Source organism: Anabrus simplex, chromosome 4, assembly GCF_040414725.1.
Source record: "Anabrus simplex isolate iqAnaSimp1 chromosome 4, ASM4041472v1, whole genome shotgun sequence".
In the NCBI taxonomy this organism is placed as follows: domain Eukaryota; kingdom Metazoa; phylum Arthropoda; class Insecta; order Orthoptera; family Tettigoniidae; genus Anabrus; species Anabrus simplex.
Genome location: NC_090268.1, coordinates 220401611 through 220421546, shown reverse-complemented (window position 1 = coordinate 220421546; position 19936 = coordinate 220401611).

The following is a 19936-nucleotide window of genomic DNA, read 5'->3' as shown; positions in this document are numbered from 1 at the left end:
CGCATGCGCAGTTACGCGCAACCACACGAAACCAGGACAATGGCGCGCAGCATACATTAGCTTAAAAAGGTATATTGGCGAAAAGCCGATTGACACAGATTTTCCATGGCACAAGACCAGTCCAAAAAGGTTATAAAGGGAGGCTCACACTACTTAATATTGTCTCAGCCCTCCCGCCCCGAAACGACAACAAAGTCTCATGCATATGCCATCAATGATGTGGTGGTCACACATATACTAAATTTGGGCGAAGTAGTCCAACAGAAAACGACCACCAGGATAAACTAGTTTTAATTAGGAGTTCACATGACCAGGTTAATAGTTTAAGACACAGTTCATATTACGTTGTTTTTAGAAATAATTGGCGGGGTGCGATCAACATCAATGTCCAGAAACGTTAACCGAGCACTCAGAAAATCACCAGAGTAATGTTCTTCATCGAATAGAGAGCACAATGACCAGAGTTCACCAAATATTCAAGTCCACCCGCTATACTTTGGTTCAATGCATCACACAATGATATAGTTTTTGACACATGACCCAGTTCACCTTGAGGTTTGGCAATTCTTACACTAATCACAGATATACTGACCAAAATCAAACGAAAACCACATGATTATTAGTCCACGCAACCAGGTTACTTTCTAAAGCACGGTGGTAAATTAATTTTAATGCACGAATACCTTTACAAGTCTCCTTTGATATTAAGGAAATGCATGATCTCGTGTTGCATAAAGGGTGACAACAGGGGAAAGAAACGCACCGGAAGACCCGGATGGGGGCAAAACCAAAAGAAGAGGAAAAAAGAAAAAAGGCGAACCAGGAAGTTTAAAAGTAGGTGAGTTTTCCATTACAGGATCCATAGATCCGCCAATTAACTTTACATTATGCTAGTTACCAACAAACTAGCTGAAGCCCAGAGCTTTCCACTTGGTCCGATTTAGCACCGAAGGAAAAGAAGGGTCCATTCAACGACAATAAAGAAATCAACGGGAAACTACATAAAATATACAATGTTACTCTACCACGAAGGATACTTAGCAAGGACACGTAGAGAAACAATTAACAAGAGCACATAGAAACATAGGGTACAAACCAACACTTAATACCAACCAGGACTAAGACAGATATCCCGAATAGATCTTGAAAATAACGGAAGGGAAAGCAGTAATATTACTCAAGCACAAATCACCCCATGAAAAATATACAAATAAAGGTACAGGACCACTCCAAATAATAGGCGTCCTTGGAACATATGGTTTAGAATAGCAGGAGTTAAACTAAGAGGACACATGAATGACCTATCAAATTACACTTTTAGATATTGGAGTGACACACACACACAACCAAGGAGCGGCGAACTCGTCAATCGGTCCAAAGGTCAAGAACGAGGGGTAGAGCAAAATACAAACCACACTGGGATCGGGAACTTATCCTAGTTCACCAACAAAACACAGGGAAGGACTCAAGCATAGAAAACTAATATGTTGAACAGACCAACGGAAAACCATCAGAGAGAAGGGACCACTCGAGTTACAGAGAGGTAAGACAGGCAACAGTAGAATCGATGGGCAATCAGGGGACTCCTATAGGTTACCAGATGGAAAAATCGCGATCAGTCAGTCATCCATAACGGCCACATCAAAGTACAACTACAAGAAATAAATGCACGGGGCAACGTGGTACAGAATAGTAACCACAAACATAATTCTGCGTGAGGAAGAACAAGTCGAAAATCCCAGAGCCAACAGAAAACTAAGAATTGCCCACCCGAAGGTGTACCTCCTCGGAGTAGTGGATACCAGACCAACAGCCAAATCCACCGTGACACACAGGTAAATTAAAGGACAAATCACATCCCAACCAAGGTGTCTTGACAGCCAAACAACGTAATCCAAACACGATTACATAAATAATGACAAGCTAGCAACACGGGTCACTCGTAGAGAGATAAAGGATAGCTATCCTCAACGCGTGCTCACTGACCACTAAACAAAATCAGCACAATACTAAGCAGAAATTACAACAGCAAACCCGGTACAGATTAAGGACTAGGTCCATCCCACATAAGCACCAAAGGAGAAATATCCTCAGGAAGGAAGTCCGACAGTACCACCGAAAGCTCCACATGCCAACCGGTAGATAAGGAAAATTACACTACGTTACTAACAGTCCACAATTCAAAAGGATCCTAACAACTCACAACAACATTACCAAGTTACAACACAGGAGATACAACCACAATGCTGGCAGGAGTGCACAAACCGAATGCCCACAGAAAAATCGGAAACAGATTTTCTACATAACCCCAAAACGACCCCCAAAATCAAAAGGTTAGGAAGATAAATTCAGCCCAAAAACCCGTTACAGGAAAAATAATATCGAGGGTTCACGCATAGAATACCACTTTTAGAACAGCCGCGAAGAGTGCCCAAAGGAGGAGTGTCAGATCACTCAATCATGGATGAATACAAACATCAGTATCCGGAAAAGAAACACCTTTAAGACACGCGGTCCATGCAGAAGGCAAGCAGGGAACATTTCCGACACCGATAGATCGTAACACACCACAATCAGAAATCGTACAATACTAAAATGGCACAAATAGCAACCCGATCATGACTAAGCACCACACATCTTCAGACACACGCACACAATGAAAGGATGACAAAATGGTAAACACTCAGGCACCAGACACACTCCCTTACATTCCATCCCAAGCACAGCATAGCTCAGCAATGATTAAGTCACAAGATGATCGAAAGGTTCAGCGGAAGGAATCCGATGCGGAGCCACATAAGAAATAAGACTTTGAAATTACATACTAAACGCCTAGAGAAAACAGAGGGACGAACAAAGCACCATTTAAGTTAGATGTCATTAGATTTCCCCAATGGAACTTCGGTAGCGCACCACATAAGCATAAGGTTTGATAACGTGGATATCTAACCCAAGGTATTAATACCACCATCACAAGACAATTAAGGAAAGACAATTTCTAACTACAAGGATCCACACATAGAAACAGTAACATACAAGGGGTGCTAAATTAGAGTCACCAACACGAGGCACAGAAAGGACCAGATCGACTCGCTCGCCATCCCACAGTATGTGTGCTAAGTTCACTAACGATACAGGTCAGTTACCAAAGGTCCATCCATCCAGCGGAAGACGCGGTACAACTTGCCAGATCAACCGGGTTTAATTTGAGAAACATGAACGCGCCTAATTCGTTTTGCTACAGGGTCACTTACCAAAATTGAAACGGGAGACAAGAACTCCAACACAGTGCACGGGCCTTGGTACCTAGGGGCAAGTTTTGCCGAAAACTTATTCACGGCCTTACTTATTGGGTAGCACTTAACATACACCAGATCACCAACATTGAATTTTGACGGTTTCCTACCTTTATCGTACTGCCTTGTGACCTTTTCGTATGACACGGCTAGATTCCTTTTTGCTTCGTTCCAGATCTTTTGAACATCATTAGGCCTAGATAGGTCCGGGAGAAGATCTTCAATACATAGAAGGTTAGACATAGGGGAGTACGGAGTATAGCCAAACATTAAAGACATAGGCGTCTTACCATGAGACTCATGAGTAGCGGAATTAAAAGCATGGGCCAACCAATGCAGACAGGAGTCCCATTTGGACTGGTTGTCATGTTGATACGCTATCAACGCAGACTTTAAGTTCCGATTCAACCTCTCTGCATAAGAAGGATTTGGGTAGTATGGAATAGTGGTGACATGGGAAATGCCCAACTCAAACAGATACCTTTTGAAAGAGTTACTGGTGAAGGAACTAGCGTTGTCAGATACCAAGAACTTAGGTGGACCAAATGATGCGAAGATGGAATTTAGACAAGAGATAGAGGTACGTGAATTAGTGGACCTGGTGGGGAAGATCCAACAGAACCGGGAGAAGGCATCTATACAGACAAAAATGTGGGTGTTTCCCAAGGAAGATCGGGGGAGGGGACCTACGAAATCGATGAACAGTCGCTCCATGGGGCGCGACGCTTGTGATGAAGACAATAACCCCACCCGATTATTCAAATTAGGTTTGCTGATGGCGCAAGATTTACAAGATTTGACCATGTTCCTGATATCACTATCCATTTTCTTCCAAACAAAGAATTGCCTGATTTTCAGACGAGTTTTGAAATTTCCTAGATGACCGCCAAGGGGTGAACAGTGGTAATATTTGAAAATGACAGGTACCAGAACCTTTGGAACAACAATTTTGGAATTCTGGACCTTGCGACCCTTACAACAGAGAACACCGTTAGATAAGGAGTAAGGTTTTACTTCGATCCCACTACTGATTGTGTCAATGATCCTTTTCAGATCCGGATCAGTTTTTTGATGATCTCCAATTTCTTGGTACAGCAACGGGAATCGGTGAGGATGGCACTAACTCGAACGGTATTGACAGCAAGCTCATCGACACACGGGTTGGCTTCCGCACAAGGATTACCTTCAAACATCCTGCTCAAGCCATCGGCAATGACGTTCTCTGACCCACGAATGTGGCGAACATTGAAATTAAAGGATGAGATCCGTAATGCCCATCTAGTTATCCTACTGGTCCTTTTTGGGCGGTTCAACACCCAAGAAAGAGCCTGATTATCGGTCTCCAGATCAAAGTTGACGTGTTCAATGAATGATCGAAATTTTTCCAGTGCAAACAGCACAGCTTGACACTCTAGTTCATAAATGGAGTACTTAGATTCCAGATCATTGAGGACCCTGGATACGTAGGCCACCCGCCTACGCCCATCTTCATGTTCTTGTAACAGAACGCCAGCAATAGCGCGCCCGGAGGCATCAGTTTGGACAATGAAACGCTTCTCAAAATCAGGAATAGCTAACAAAGGTGCATTAGTCAATGCGACCTTCAATGAATAGAAAGCTTCCTCCTGGGCTTTACCCCAAGTAAAATTTACATTCTTTCTCCTAAGGTCGTTCAACGGGGCAGCCACCTCAGCAAAGTTAGGGATGAATTTTCGAAAAAAATTGACTATACCAATGAATCGAGCAACGCCCTTGACATCTTTGGGAGGTGGAAAATCCCTAATGGCTTGAGTTCTGGAATGATCTATAGAAACGCCTTCAGAAGAAACTACATGTCCCAAGAAAGACATGCTGGGTCTGGCGAAAGCTACCTTTGATAACTTCACTGTAAGGCCGGCTTTCCTTAACCGTAGCAATACCTCCCTGACGTGCACCATATGTTCCTCAAAGGTATTCGAATAAATTACCAAATCGTCCAGGTAATTAAAGACATAGTTGAACTTAATGTCAGAGAGAATGGAATTTAGCAACCTCGACAACACGGCTGCTCCACAACTGAGCCCGAACGGAAGCCTGAGTAACTCATACATGTTCCAGTCGGTGATGAAGGCAGTGAGGGGAATTGATCTCTTCGATAAAGGCACTTGGTAATATGCCTGGTTCAAATCCAGGACAGTGAAAAATTTCGCACCCGAGAACCATCCAAAACAAGTATGAAGGTCGGGTAGAGGAATAGATTGGAGTACAATCTTACTATTTAGGGCCCTATAGTCAATCACAGCTCGATAACCACCGGAAGGTTTGGGTACCAAGAACACAGGGGACGCGTACGGAGAAGTGGAAGGTCTGATCACTCCGTCTCTCTCCATTTGCTCAACAATTTTCTTTAGTTCCAACATACGGGGTGGGGTAAGGCGGTAAGGAGGGGATCGAACAGGCTGCAGGTCAGACAACTCGATATCATACTCGAGTACGTCGGTCAAGCCTAACTTGCTAGTGAACACATCGGGAAATTCCTTGCAAAGATCACGAACTTGCCGTGCTTCGGCATCTCTTAAATGATTCAGGTCAAGCCGATCAATGTCACTAGACTCATCTGACTCAGGGTAACCCGCACACAAAACTTTAGGCATATTCAAGGGAACGTTAATCAATTCAAATTTCAGGTCAGGTCAGTGGCGGCTCGTGGATATCAGCAGTGGGGGGCGCACCTTAGTTTCATAATTCCACAAAATATCTCAAGTTCTTCAAAACATGTTATCAAGGTACACACTTCGAACACTATACAGTGCAATGCATATGCAATTGTTTTGATTATGATGATGGTGATTATTATTATTTTATTATTATTATTATTATTATTATTATTATTATTATTATTATTATTATTATTATTATTATTCTTTCGAATGGGCCACCAGAGGACCACGTGCCAATTTCAATTCCTTCTTCTTTGTTCTTTCCTTTTCTTCCAGTACGCTTTCATCTGTTCACTATGTTTCTTCTTTCTGTCTTCAGACCACTTTGAACCAGTCTTTTTTACTTTCCTACCTTGGAATCCTTCTATTTTCAATACTTTTTCCCGAAAGCCTTCTCTATTATTTTTTTCTAAATTCTTTCTTACTTCATTGACCCAGCTTGTCGTTGATTTCTTACCCCACAAATATCTGAAAATCTTACTGGATAATCTACTATCTTGTATTCGATATAAATTTCCTAAAAACATAAGTCTCCTTTTCCTCATTACATCTGATATATTTTCTATTTCTTGATATATTTCAGCATAACTTCGTAATTTCCAACCTTCTGCTGTGTTTTGTGGGCCTAATATTTTCCTCATGATTCGCCTTTCTAGTATTTCTAGCTTATCTAAATTATAGTTTAATGCCAGACATTCGCTTGCATATAGGCATTCTGGCTTCACTACTGTGTTGTAATGCCTTATTTTTGCATTTTTGGATATGCATCTTTTATTGTAGATATCTTTGGTGACTCCATTATTATTATTATTATTATTATTATTATTATTATTATTATTATTATATGCCTTTACTGGCAGGACCTAGTGTTTACAGTGCACTATGTCTTCTGGTGTGGGCTAGAGCAATTTTGTTACTTTCATTGATCTGTCTCTGTCTTATCCTTGGCTTTGACAATATGAAAGTGACTGAGCTATGAGCGATGCTAGTAATTCCATTCCTTCTGCAGTCAGTCCCTGCTAAGAATGGTGTGAAAATGTTGCTCATAGGGTCCGTTGGTGTGTGCATTTCAGTGGGCTTGGCAGACTGTTATGTAACAGCAACTTCTGGCTAAGTGAGGAAAGGAACGGGAAACTACCTCACTCCTCATTTCCCTAGTATGCCTCTTCAGTGATGCCTAGGCCATCTATGACAGCTGATAGCAGAGCTGTTGAGGATCCAACCAGCCTTAGGGCTGAAGACTGAACATACATACAGATATATTATTATTATTATTATTATTATTATTATTAATAAATGAATAATAATAATAATAATAATAATAATAATAATAATAATAATAATAATAATAATAATAATAATAATAATAATAATAATAATATTTGCCTGTTCTTGTCCACCATAGAGTTATGTTTACGAATAGTTTTGTTGTAGTGATCACTTACACAAGACACGACATTGACTTCACCAAGCATTTCAAAGTCCATGGTACTATTGATATCACCCCTGTGGTGATCCATTTATCTCCTTTCCTAGAACGGGAGAATAGCAGGTTAGGAAAGCAGTAAAAGGTTTCTGAGATATCACTTTCACATACCCGCGAGTTCTTGTTATATACGTCAGGAGAACTAATTTGTCTTTGGAAAGCCCTATTTTCATTTTTCTTTGTCTCCGGTTTTTTCAACGAGAAGTCTGGTGTCGGCCTAAAACACTCCTTCAGTTCGACTTTCTTCTCGATGGAAAGAGAAGAAAACGATAGTTCTTTAATATGTTCGACGGTAATCATACTGTACGAAGTGCATACATAACACTACGCCTACATATAAATCACAACCTTTCTCGTAATTTCACCTTGTCACAGTCACCTCACGAGATCATTCATCAACACAAAGTTAAACATCGCGCTCTCCAGTGAGTATGGCCAACATGAGTGAAGTGCGAGGAGCCAGTAGTTACAGTCGTTACTCGTTTCGTTAGTTAATAATCCTAAAAATTACAAGACAATTTTAAATATACCAGCACATTTAACTCAGGTAAGTGCCTCAGTAAAATAGTTCCTAGTTTTAGGAGAGAAATGGCATAAACTGACCCCTGTTAAATAGAAATCAGATCACCAATGTTTCGGGTAGGTTGGATGCAACGATGGGCCGCGGCAGAAACGCGCCGGAATCTCCGTAGAACAGCACATCTCTACTGCGCCTCTGATTGGCTCCCTCAAGGCCAGTCAAGCGAGACTCGGGAGTATTTGGTCCGCTGTGAGAGAGCGCCCTCCTGCGTAGGGCCAGCAGCGCATCGCGCCGCAGCACAGTACAACTCGCGCCCTTGATAATAATCTTATAGTAAAATATTTCCCTTGTTAACATTTAAGATTAAAATTCCCGAATTTAATGGAACCCCGTGGGGGGGCGCGCGCCTTAGCGCCTCCCAAACGAGCCGCCACTGGGTCAGGTGAAAATTTAAAAAAGAAATTTCGACACTGAGGATCCAAAACAACACCGGCATGATAGAAAATTGGTACCCAGAATAATGTTACATGATAAATTGGATGTCACCAAGCAATTGATCTTCCAAGTGAAATTCCCAATCCTCAACTTGACCTTCACAGTACCCAAAATATTTAAAAACTGACAATTAGCCGAAACACATCTTAGATTAGTGGGTTTTATTTCCGGAAGTTTACACGAGGATTTCTTTTGACAATACCAGGCATAATTCATCAAGCATACTACGCTTCCAGTATCGAGAAGGGCATCTACAGGTTCATTATTGACCTCGACAAACGTGCAAGTACCGGAGGAGGGGGCATGAGCAGAAATACTATTGCACATGGGGGGACACACCGGTTTTTTACCAGATTCAGGGTTTACAAATTTAGTATGGGCAGACCGTGCCCTTTCCCTTTCTAGTCATTGAGTACCATTTCTGTCTACCAAGGGGCAATTTTTTTAACATGCTGTCTAGAGCCACAGGATTAGCAAGTGCCTGGACCACGTCTAACGTCAGGACAGGAATTTCTTAGATGATTTCGGGACCCACAGTTGTAAAATTTACGGGCATTCACTACTTTAGGTGTTGAAGGAAGGACGGGACAATTGGTAGTAGTAGGGGGAGGGAAATTCACAGGTCTAGAGGCATCCCCATATTTGACATCTTCAGCACAGGAACAGGCCTCTTCCAATTCTTGAAAGGTAGTAGGGCAACGGGTTAAGGAAAGATAGGAGCGATACGCAGGAGATATTCCTTTTAAAATTCTAGAGACCATTTCACTTTCTGGCACAGAAATTCTAAAAACCTTGCAAAAGAATCGCAGATCTAGCACATAAGTTAGTAGGTTCTCGTGCAGGAACTGGGTTCGGAAACAGTGTTGGGGCACAAGACTTTGGAGAGCAAGAGAGGGAATAAATATGGAAAGGACAAGTTCATGAAAGGTGCTAATCGATAAATTTTTAGAGATAGCTTCAGAAATTTCCCTCTTTAGGATCCCTTCACAATGAGGGAAGAGGGCGCGGAAAATCCCCAAATCATCGACTGAGTACACATTACCAGTCTCAGTCAACTCCACCAGAAACCGTAGGAATCGAATACACTCGTCGATAGAATTTACAGAAAAGCACTTCACTCCGCGAAAAACTTCCTTTAAACAGTTAGGCGACGACGCCGAACTTAGCTTAGAGACTAAGCTTTCCAGTAAAGGAGCTGTCACACAACACGGACCTTGGGCATGGGACGAGGACGCAATTTGGTGGGAAGGGACACACAGGGTAGGTACAGTAGGGTTAAGACCAGTAGAAATAGAACAATTCTCCATATCTCTGTTAATTAACAGCAAAACTAAATCAGAGGTGATGCCAGAAACCACCGTTAACAATCTAGCACATTCTGACACAAAAACAGAATCAGGCTTAATGGATAATATATCCTGAATTCGGCCCGAGTAGTGGTCAGCTCTGGCCTTCAGCCGGTTTACTTGGGCTTTGGACGGAGGCAATTCAATAAATTCTTCACGAATAATGTTAATTTCGTTAAGATTCTCACAGATTAAGTTAAGGTACTCACCCACTCGACTCCTGTCAATAGAAAATAAGTTAATGGGGACCTGGGAGTTGGCTGATAGCAAGGCAGCACATTCAGCAACAGTACGGGCAGGTTCAAGGCCACGAATGGATAACTCGTACTCCAATTCGGCACGACGCAGGAAGGAGGGGTTCGTAACGGCACGCGCCATGGTAGAAAACATGGAACAAAACAATTAAAAAAATTACACAAGATCCTTGCACTCCCTTTCACAATAGTTATTGACAATAACACTTTTAGTTTCTTAGTCTTTGATTTCCATTCACCAACATTCACTACAGCACTGCACCAAGCAAGGGAGGAAGGGAGGAAAGTTAGGCTGCACAAGGCAGAAACAACTGAGATTAGGCAGAAGAGCAACAACAACAACAACAACAACAACCGGTCTGCTACCGCTCTCACCGGGTTCAGAACAACAGTGGAACAACAAAACAACCACCGCTCTGATACCACTCTAACCGGCACCACCCTCTAGGTCCCCGGTACGACCTAGGGATGATGGGTCAATAACCTTACCCACCAGAGTGATAGGAGAAGAGAGGGGAAAAAGGACAGAGAGAGGGAGAGAAAGAGAGAGAGATAGATGGATATAAAGAGAGTGGTAGAGACCCTGGTGAGAAGGTTGCTAGCGTGTCCGCCCCAAAATAGGAGTTTAAGCGAACACGAGGGAGAACGATGGGCACAAGAAAAACGACAACAAAGGTCCGAGCACAATAAAACAACAAGAAACCATAGAAATTACCAAAGGATAAAGTTATCACACTTACCGGAAGCACCGGAGGAAGACGACTTAAGGCCGTGGAAGCTAATACACAAGAGAATCGGTGACAGTGCTCCACCGAACGTGGCGAATGAAAACCAACACTTAAATGGAATTAAAGAACTTTAATTGAAAGGTAAATTGGAGGTAACAAATTAAACCTTTAAGCTGATAAAACCTATGTTTATTTTAAAAGGTAAAACCATAATCAGTAAATAAACCAAACGTAAAGTTGAAAAGGGGGGAAAGTAAATAACAATTAATAAAATGAATCAGAAAATACCAGGTATAGTTTGAAAAAAATTAATTCATTAGTAATCAACAATTAAGGAAAATAGATATTCTTTAACAGATAATAAATTATAATTATTACGAAAACAACCAAAGAAAAGAAAAGGATGACCTCCGTACCCTAATGTGATTTGAAAACAACAGGAAACAAGTTGACCTCCTTACATAAATATTACCTTGAATAAGGTTAAAATAAAATGTGATCAATCACGGATAATTAATTAATTAAAAATAGCATACTCAGTTAACAAGGTTTTTAGTTAAATTGATTTTCAACGCGGCCGCTTCACATGATTACCATACTTAAATCGTTCAATTTCCACCGAGGACAGTTTCCAAGATATATAAAAATTTTACGTAGCAATACAGAACCACCCGGGCCAAGAAAAGGTAACACAACATTAAAGGGTGGCCAAAATTAATTAATTAACCTTTAAAACAGTAAACGATACACTCGACTCAGAAATATATAATTCAAGATCCACACAGGCTCCATGCGCCAGACTCCATCAAAATCCCGACAACAATACCCACACAAAAACGTTGCCAAGGTAACAACCAAACAAAAGCAACGCCTCCAAAAAAACAAGGAGGAAAACCGGCAAGAGAAATAAATTCACAGAAAACCCCGGGGGGGGGGGGGAAGAAAACATACCCAACGAAGGGGAAAACAAATCACAGGAAGGCAAACAGAAACCCCAAAGAAAGTTAAGCCAGCTATCTTGGAGACTGTACCTTGGTTCACAAGGAAAGTTACAATTTAAGGTGCCAAAAAACGCATTTTAATTTTAAATTAAATATCCCAATTCAGTTCACTGTGGACCTTCCACATTAATGTGATTAGTTGCCGAAACTGTTTTTCAGACTTTCATAACCTCACACGCCAATAAGTACCAATTTAACGACGAAGTTTAAATCATTATTATTATTATTATTATTATTATTATCATCATCATATTTCCTGAAATCGCCGAAAATACCAAAATCCTCTTCTGGACGACGCTTAAGATGTTTCAAACACTGGTACATACCTTTGGTGGTGAAGAAATTGTGAGAAATCCAAACCTGGCCATTGTTGAAAAAGAATGCAGTCACGCGGTCAGCAACCAAGACCTTGTTAGCAAGAATCCAGGAGAAATATAGTTGCAAAAATATAATCGGAGGAAATGGTAGGAGGTCTCCAACTAGTTCTGCGGGGGAAAATCCCCGTTAATGAAATACTTACGGCGGTTTAAAGATGATCCACCACTCAATGGCGTAGCACTCAAACACACTCACGTTCATGATGGCTGCCCCAAGCGAACTGGCTCTCGCGTCAGAAGCGAGGTGGAGGCAAGTCTCTTGGTAGAAGGCGGGCGCATGCGCAGTTACGCGCAACCACACGAAGCCAGGACCATGGCGCGCAGCATACATTAGCTTAAAAAGGTATATTGGCGAAAAGCCGATTGACACAGATTTTCCATGGCACAAGACCAGTCCAAAAAGGTTATAAAGGGAGGCTCACACTACTTAATATTGTCTCAAGTGCCCTGAAGATAGTGGAGTGGGGCACTGAGCCGAAAGCATTCGCGATGTCAAGCCAGGCAAGCACGACCTCGTTTCCGGTTCTTCTCGCATCCACCAGGATCTCCTGAAGAACGAAGTTGTGCTCCAGGCATCCTTCGGCAGGTATGAATCCCTTTTGATCAGGAGAGATGATGTTATTCTCCGCCGCAGTTATGCCAAATCTCGCCGCGAGGATGGCGCAGTACAGCTTCCCGATGGTGTTCGGTAGTGCTATTGGACGCCAGTTGGAGACATCGTCCCGGATGCCTTTCTTATAGATTAGCACGGTTCTACTTCCCTTCCAGGTCGCGGGCACCTTGGAGAACCTCAGGCATTGGTTGAAGATCGTTGAAAGGAGGATCCCATTCTTATCGACCTGACTCCAGTTGACGTAAGTCAGGGAGTCAGGTCCAGGCGCGGTCTTAGGTGCCTTAGACAGCTTCCTAGCAACTTCCTCTGGAAGGATCTCGTTGATGGTGCAGGGGTCCTCGAGTCTCGGAAGCTTCGCCGTTGCCTGTGGTGGTTCGGTACTGCAGCCATCCCTCGTCCGGTGAACTCCCACGAAGTGCTCCTCCAGCTCTTCATGGGTGGCGGTACAGAATGGGGATTCCTGCTTGAGGACTTGCCTCATGGCTTTCCTCCGGTCCACTCGGTACAGGCGCTGAAGTCTACTGGCTTCCTTCGCGTCGAATTGTGGCACCCCTCTTCGTCGTCGTCGATTATACGATGGGTCCCGATTCGGTTGCTGGTTTCCGCCGTGCCTCGGCTCATTCGCAGCAGGCGGAGGTTTAGATGTGCTGCTACGTACGGCGTCGGTGAGGTCATCGCAAGCTTTCTCAAAGGTTTCCCAGTCGTCAATGCTGCGAAACACCTCCTGCCATTGTCGTTGAAAATGGCTAAGATTTCGTAGGCAGGTAGGAGGACCGTCGTCCTGGCTGGAGGCTGGTTGGTGAGGGAGCCGTGGCCGGTCCAGACATTGTCGGCACCGGGTGGCTCTCACTAACACAGCCCTTCTGTGTAGGCTGGACCACAGGAACGTCGGCCGACCCGATGTCCACAAGATTGGATGGGATTGGGGCGGGCACAGCTCGAACTACAGCCCGTTCCGTTGCAAGCACAGCAGGAACTACAGCCTGTTCCGGTGCGGGTCAGCTGGATCGTCAACCCGTTGCTCAGTCCTCGGTGCGGGCACAGCAGGATCATCGACCCGATCAGGAACTACCGGTGCGGGCACAGCAGGATCGTCAACCCGTACAGCAACCACCTGTGCGGGCACTGCTGGATCATCAACCCGATCCGGTACCTGAACACCACCGCCCCTCGTTCTGCGTGTCTTCCTCGTAGCCGGTTTCGGTAGGACTACCTCGTTCTGGCTGCGGATCTCCTGGTCGCGATGCCACTGAAGATGGTTCCTAAGTCCCCCAGTGGTCGGGAACGTCTCCACACATTGGGTGCAGGCGTAGGTGAAGATGGTAGCACTCTCACGAGCACGCCGTACAGCCTGCGGAGTAGAAGACCTACAAGAGTGGTTTGTCGGACGAAGGTCTAATTCACGTCTACATTTACAACAGATATTAATAGTAGATGTGATGCGGATGCCGTGGTTCCGTTCCAGGTGTCTCTCCAGCGACCTCCGCGTGGCCGTCCAGTCCTTGGCCTTAAAGGTGGACCTGCAATTAGACTCGGTAAAGTAAAAAAATTCTGCAGCCGGGTGTCGGACGAACAGGGTAGACTCCCTACGCCGGACAGGAAGAGGAAGGTCTTCATCAGAGTCAACATCATGGATACGATCCTGAGAATCACACATTTATTAATTAAATTGTACCGGGCGGTACACCTCCACGCCGCTAATTCAAATATTGCGCCAATTGAAACTTCTCTACTGGAGAAACTTGGAACTTTTAACTACTGAACTAATTCCACGGTTATTCAGAAGATGTCACTGAGTGTTTTTTATTTGCTTTTTGTTTTTCAACGATTAAGAGGTATGGACAATCTCTTAACAGATGTCTCTACCCAAAACTATGGAAACACACTCTGGTGCAATGGAATGAACTTTCTTGAAGAAATATTGTATTCCTAAGTTTTATTTTTACTAAATTTTGTTCTGTGGTTTGTGGGTTGGCAATATAAATCCTTTCTTTCCCCCGTTTTGAACGTAACCAATCAGGAATTTATGAAATAAATTTTCCACCAATAAGGTGTTTCTTCCTCATCTTGTGTATTAGTTTTTGCTGTTATCCAATAAAAAGGAAAGGGTGTGTCTACTCATTCCGGAAAGGTCTCGAATGTTCCACGAGGGTATATAAACTGCTGATTTTCTTGTCTCGGTGCGACTTCAGTAACATCTCTCTTAGTGTGTGAATATGTAGCAGGGGGCGGGAAGCGCCTCTTTCTTCTAGCAGCAGTTCTTCTACAAGGTAATGGCCTGTTAACATCCTCATTTCTTGCTAGTTCAGCAGTTTAACTCTCGGGGAGGGTTCGAAACATTTAGTATATAACCTACCTTTTTAAAATGTAAATTATTTTCTGTCTATGTAAAATCTACAAATATCTTTTACTGTAAAGCGGGGATAGAGAGAGCTTCACCCACTCGAACTCCCCTTCATTTTTGAAAAGGAGGTGACTACGTTTTCATAACCGTTCTTCTCTTCTTTAATGTAGTAATGTTTTTCATATGTGTCACCTCCCTAGCTTGGGATTAGCCCCTGTATGATCGGCATAGCGCCACATAGGTTTTAGACAAAACTTGCTGTAGGAGTGCAAGTTTTCGCCTCCATTCAATTTTGTATTTTGGGCCATTTACACTGACTGACAGAGCAAATGCAACACCAAGAAGGAGTGGTCAGAACTTTACGCCAATTGCAGGGTAGACTGACGTCACTGAGGTATGCTCATGATGTGAAATGCGCCGCTGTGCTGCGCACCTAGCGAACGATAAATGGGACACGGCGTTGGCGAATGGCCCACTTCGTACCGTGATTTCTCAGCCGACAGTCATTGTAGAACGTGTTGTCGTGTGCCACAGGACACGTGTATAGCTAAGAATGCCAGGCCGCCGTCAACGGAGGCATTGCCAGCAGACAGACGACTTTACGAGGGGTATGGTGATCGGGCTGAGAAGGGCAGGTTAGTCGCTTGTCAAATCGCAGCCGATACCCATAGGGATGTGTCCACGCTGCAGCGCCTGTGGCGAAGATGGTTGGCGCAGGGACATGTGGCACGTGCGAGGGGTCCAGGCGCAGCCCGAGTGACGTCAGCACGCGAGGATCGGCGCATCCGCCGCCAAGTGGTGGCAGCCCCGCACGCCACGTCAACCGCCATTCTTCAGCATGTGCAAGACACCCTGGCTGTTCCAATATCGACCAGAACAATTTCCCGTCGATTGGTTGAAGGAGGCCTGCACTCCCGGCGTCCGCTCAGAAGACTACCATTGACTCCACAGCATAGACGTGCACGCCTGGCATGGTGCCGGGCTAGAGCGACTTGGATGAGGGAATGGCGGAACGTCGTGTTCTCCGATGAGTCACGCTTCTGTTCTGTCAGTGATAGTTACCGCAGACGAGTGTGGCGTCGGCATGGAGAAAGGTCAAATCCGGCAGTAACTGTGGAGCGCCCTACCGCTAGACAACGCGGCATCATGGTTTGGTGCGCTATTCCGTATGATTCCACGTCACCTCTAGTGCGTATTCAAGGCACGTTAAATGCCCACCGCTACGTGCAGCATGTGCTGCGGCCGGTGGCACTCCCGTACCTTCAGGGGCTGCCCAATGCTCTGTTTCAGCAGGATAATGCCCGCCCACACACTGCTCGCATCTCCCAACAGGCTCTACGAGGTGTACAGATGCTTCCGTGGCCAGCGTACTCTCCGGATCTCTCACCAATCGAACACGTGTGGGATCTCATTGGACGCCGTTTGCAAACTCTGCCCCAGCCTCGTACGGACGACCAACTGTGGCAAATGGTTGACAGAGAATGGAGAACCATCCCTCAGGACACCATCCGCACTCTTATTGACTCTGTACCTCGACGTGTTTCTGCGTGCATCGCCGCTCGCGGTGGTCCTACATCCTCCTGAGTCGATGCCGTGCGCATTGTGTAACCTGCATATCGGTTTGAAATAAACATCAATTATTCGTCCGTGCCGTCTCTATTTTTTCCCCAACTTTCATCCCTTTCGAACCACTCCTTCTTGGTGTTGCATTTGCTCTGTCAGTCAGTGTACTTAACCCGTTTTGTTTTCCTTCCTGCGAAGGCCCAGTAGATTGGGTATTAGATACCCCTGTTTTACTGTATGTGTGCCTTGAGGGCAGTTAGTGTAAAGTCAGTTTATGGCCTCTTAACCCATTTATGCCCGTAACTTTTATTTTCACTAATTTTGATCATTTATGCTTATATTTTGTATATGAGGCTCAAACATAACAATTAGTACAAATTTTCCATTATTGCATATTCTGTGTGGTGAAAATAGCATGGGTCGAAAACGACCCAGTGGGCAGTAGACGAATAGGTTTGAATGGCGTCTATAAAAGTAGGAAAGATCACAATATGAAGATAAAGTTGGAATTCAAGAGGACAAACTGGGGCAAATATTCATTTATAGGAAGGGGAGTTAGGGATTGGAATAACTTACCAAGGGAGATGTTCAATAAATTGCCAATTTCTTTGAAATCATTTCGGAAAAGGCTAGGAAAGCAACAGATAGGGAATCTGCCACCTGGGCGACTGCCCTAAATGCAGATCAGTATTGACTGACTGACTGACTGGCTGCATGACCTCTTATGTAGTTGTGTTCAAGATTTTATGGTTAATTATTTTAAATGCAGGAATAATCTTGAACAAAATAAGTATATTCTTATCTAATAAAGTTACAAATAACACTTGTTTCTCAGAGTTCACTTGTTCTGAATTTGTTTTAAAAATTGTTTCACATTCACTGTTCAAACTTTTTGAGGTTTCACAATACACAGGAATTACATACGATGGAAAGCTGCAAAACACTTGTCAAGCAGTGGAACAGAGCACTTCTTACAGGCTTTCACTGCTTTGTTGGAGCACTGGGCACATCTTCTACGCAGCTGATCAGTGTGATTAATATGTTGAGCTGCATTGGTCCGGATAGAATTTTCAACTCTCCTTCTACACTGCAAATGTTGATGAGGTCCGGGACTCAGACATGGTTTACCATACATTGTTAACAAGGCTCGGACTACAGCTCTTCAAAATCCTAGAGCATCCAGGGACAACCCTACCCTTCTACTCAGAAGCCAGGCGTTGTTCATCGACACATCCAGCAACCACAAAATAATTGGAATGTACCATTTTTTTCCTTTCATGGATATCCTGTAATTTGAAACGTTGTTACCGAGCTGGTCAACATCGCTCATTCCCTTCTTATATTTAGAAAACAATAAGGGTTGACTCACTTCGATCTTCTTCCTTTCAATGTAGGAATATCTCTTTTCTCGCTGAAGTGGTAGTACCCCATGTTCATTAGAGAGCATAGTAACAACGTTATTGTCTTTCCACTTCACTGCAATTATGGCATTGTCTTCATCCACACGAGAATAATATGTGTCTCTTGCTTCGTTTCCTAATGTCTTACCGGCTGTCAAAGGACATTTCTCAGTTCTGTTTTCTTTAACGGTCGCGGTTCCATGCAATCCCCTCTTGCCAAGCTCAGTAAGGAGCCTTACGGAAGTGAAGAAGTTATCAAAATATAAGGAGAATGTTGCGTTAGGGTAATTGGCTTGTAGAACATCACAAAATCCAAGAACAACAGGCTCACCTAAGTTAGTGGAATGTGTTGTCGCGTCTCCAGTCTTTCGACCCTGATAAATATGCACGTGAACACCATATCCATTAGGATTTGCTAAAACCCATGCTTTGAATCCAAAGCGCACTGGCTTGCCTTGTATAAACAGCTTGCAGCCGTGCCTTCCAAAATAGGGTATCATGCATTCATCAGCTGAGAGTCCTTTCTGGATGGGAAAGTTTTTTTAAAAAGGACGCATTCAAATAATTTAGCATAGGTCGGACTTTACCCATCTTGTCTCCTGCAGGAAGATTACTGTTGTCTGCTACATGAAGATATCGGAAAATGTCTTCAAAACTGTTATGTCTCATTGCATTTGACACTAAATCATTATGTACATCATTTTGTGTCTCCCAATACATTCGTCAACTGGCAGTACTGCGTAACCACTTAATAACAATATACCAATGAATATATGCATATCCGCAAGGGACACTGCAAAAGTTGGATTATTCTTAGAAACTGCATACATAACCGTGTGCTTCACTATATCAAGGATAAGTTTGTCTTGTATGTATAGTTTTCAAAAATCAACTCGATGATTTTTTCACTCACAGTAAGCGGTGGTACACAGCATGGTAGAAACTATTTGTGGGGAGTAGTTATGGAATCCCCTAATTTCCATATCCTATTTGTTCTTGCCTTTTTTGGATGCTGGTGCATTGTTCCCCCTTTGGATCCTCGTGTACCTGTAAAGACAGTCTCTTCGTCTGCCGAAGGAGCTGCGAAGCATGGAGGAATATTTTCAACAGTTTCATTCACACCACTGATAACAATTTCTGCAGAGGCTTCAAAGAGCCCACGACTCAAACAATCTGGGTCGTTGCATTCATCTTCTCCGGATTCACCATCTGTGTTGACTCCCTGATCATCTGGAGGCGAGATGTAGATATCGATATCACCTGGAATATATTCCTCTTCTAACAGTGCTATTACTTCATGAGTCGATAGGCCACTATAAACAGGAAAAGAAATGGATTGGAATTAGGTCAGTAAATACGGCATGTAACAGATGAGATATTCAGAATGACTGTGATATTTTTTACTATGAATTCCTGACTGTGATATTTTTTACTATGAATTCCTAAATACAGCAGTGATCATAGAATTCATATTTCTAAAATATTTGTTCTAATCTTACATAAATGCTGCAATTGTGTCATAATGATATGGCATGATAAGAGTGCATGATATTCATAACTCCCCTACTTCAACAAAAATGTTACTTTTACATCCTGCCCACTGGGTCGTTTTCGACCCATCCATAATTCGGCCAGTTATAGCCATTAAACCATAAGATGTGCAATAGATTGTATATATGCTAAATAATCTCAGTAGTATACAAATGCAAAATATATCATTCAATTATATAAGACTTATACAAGTTCAGCTGTACTTACGTTTTTCTGAAGCTCGACATGCTGGTTGGAGAATACTTTTTGACTCACCAACACGC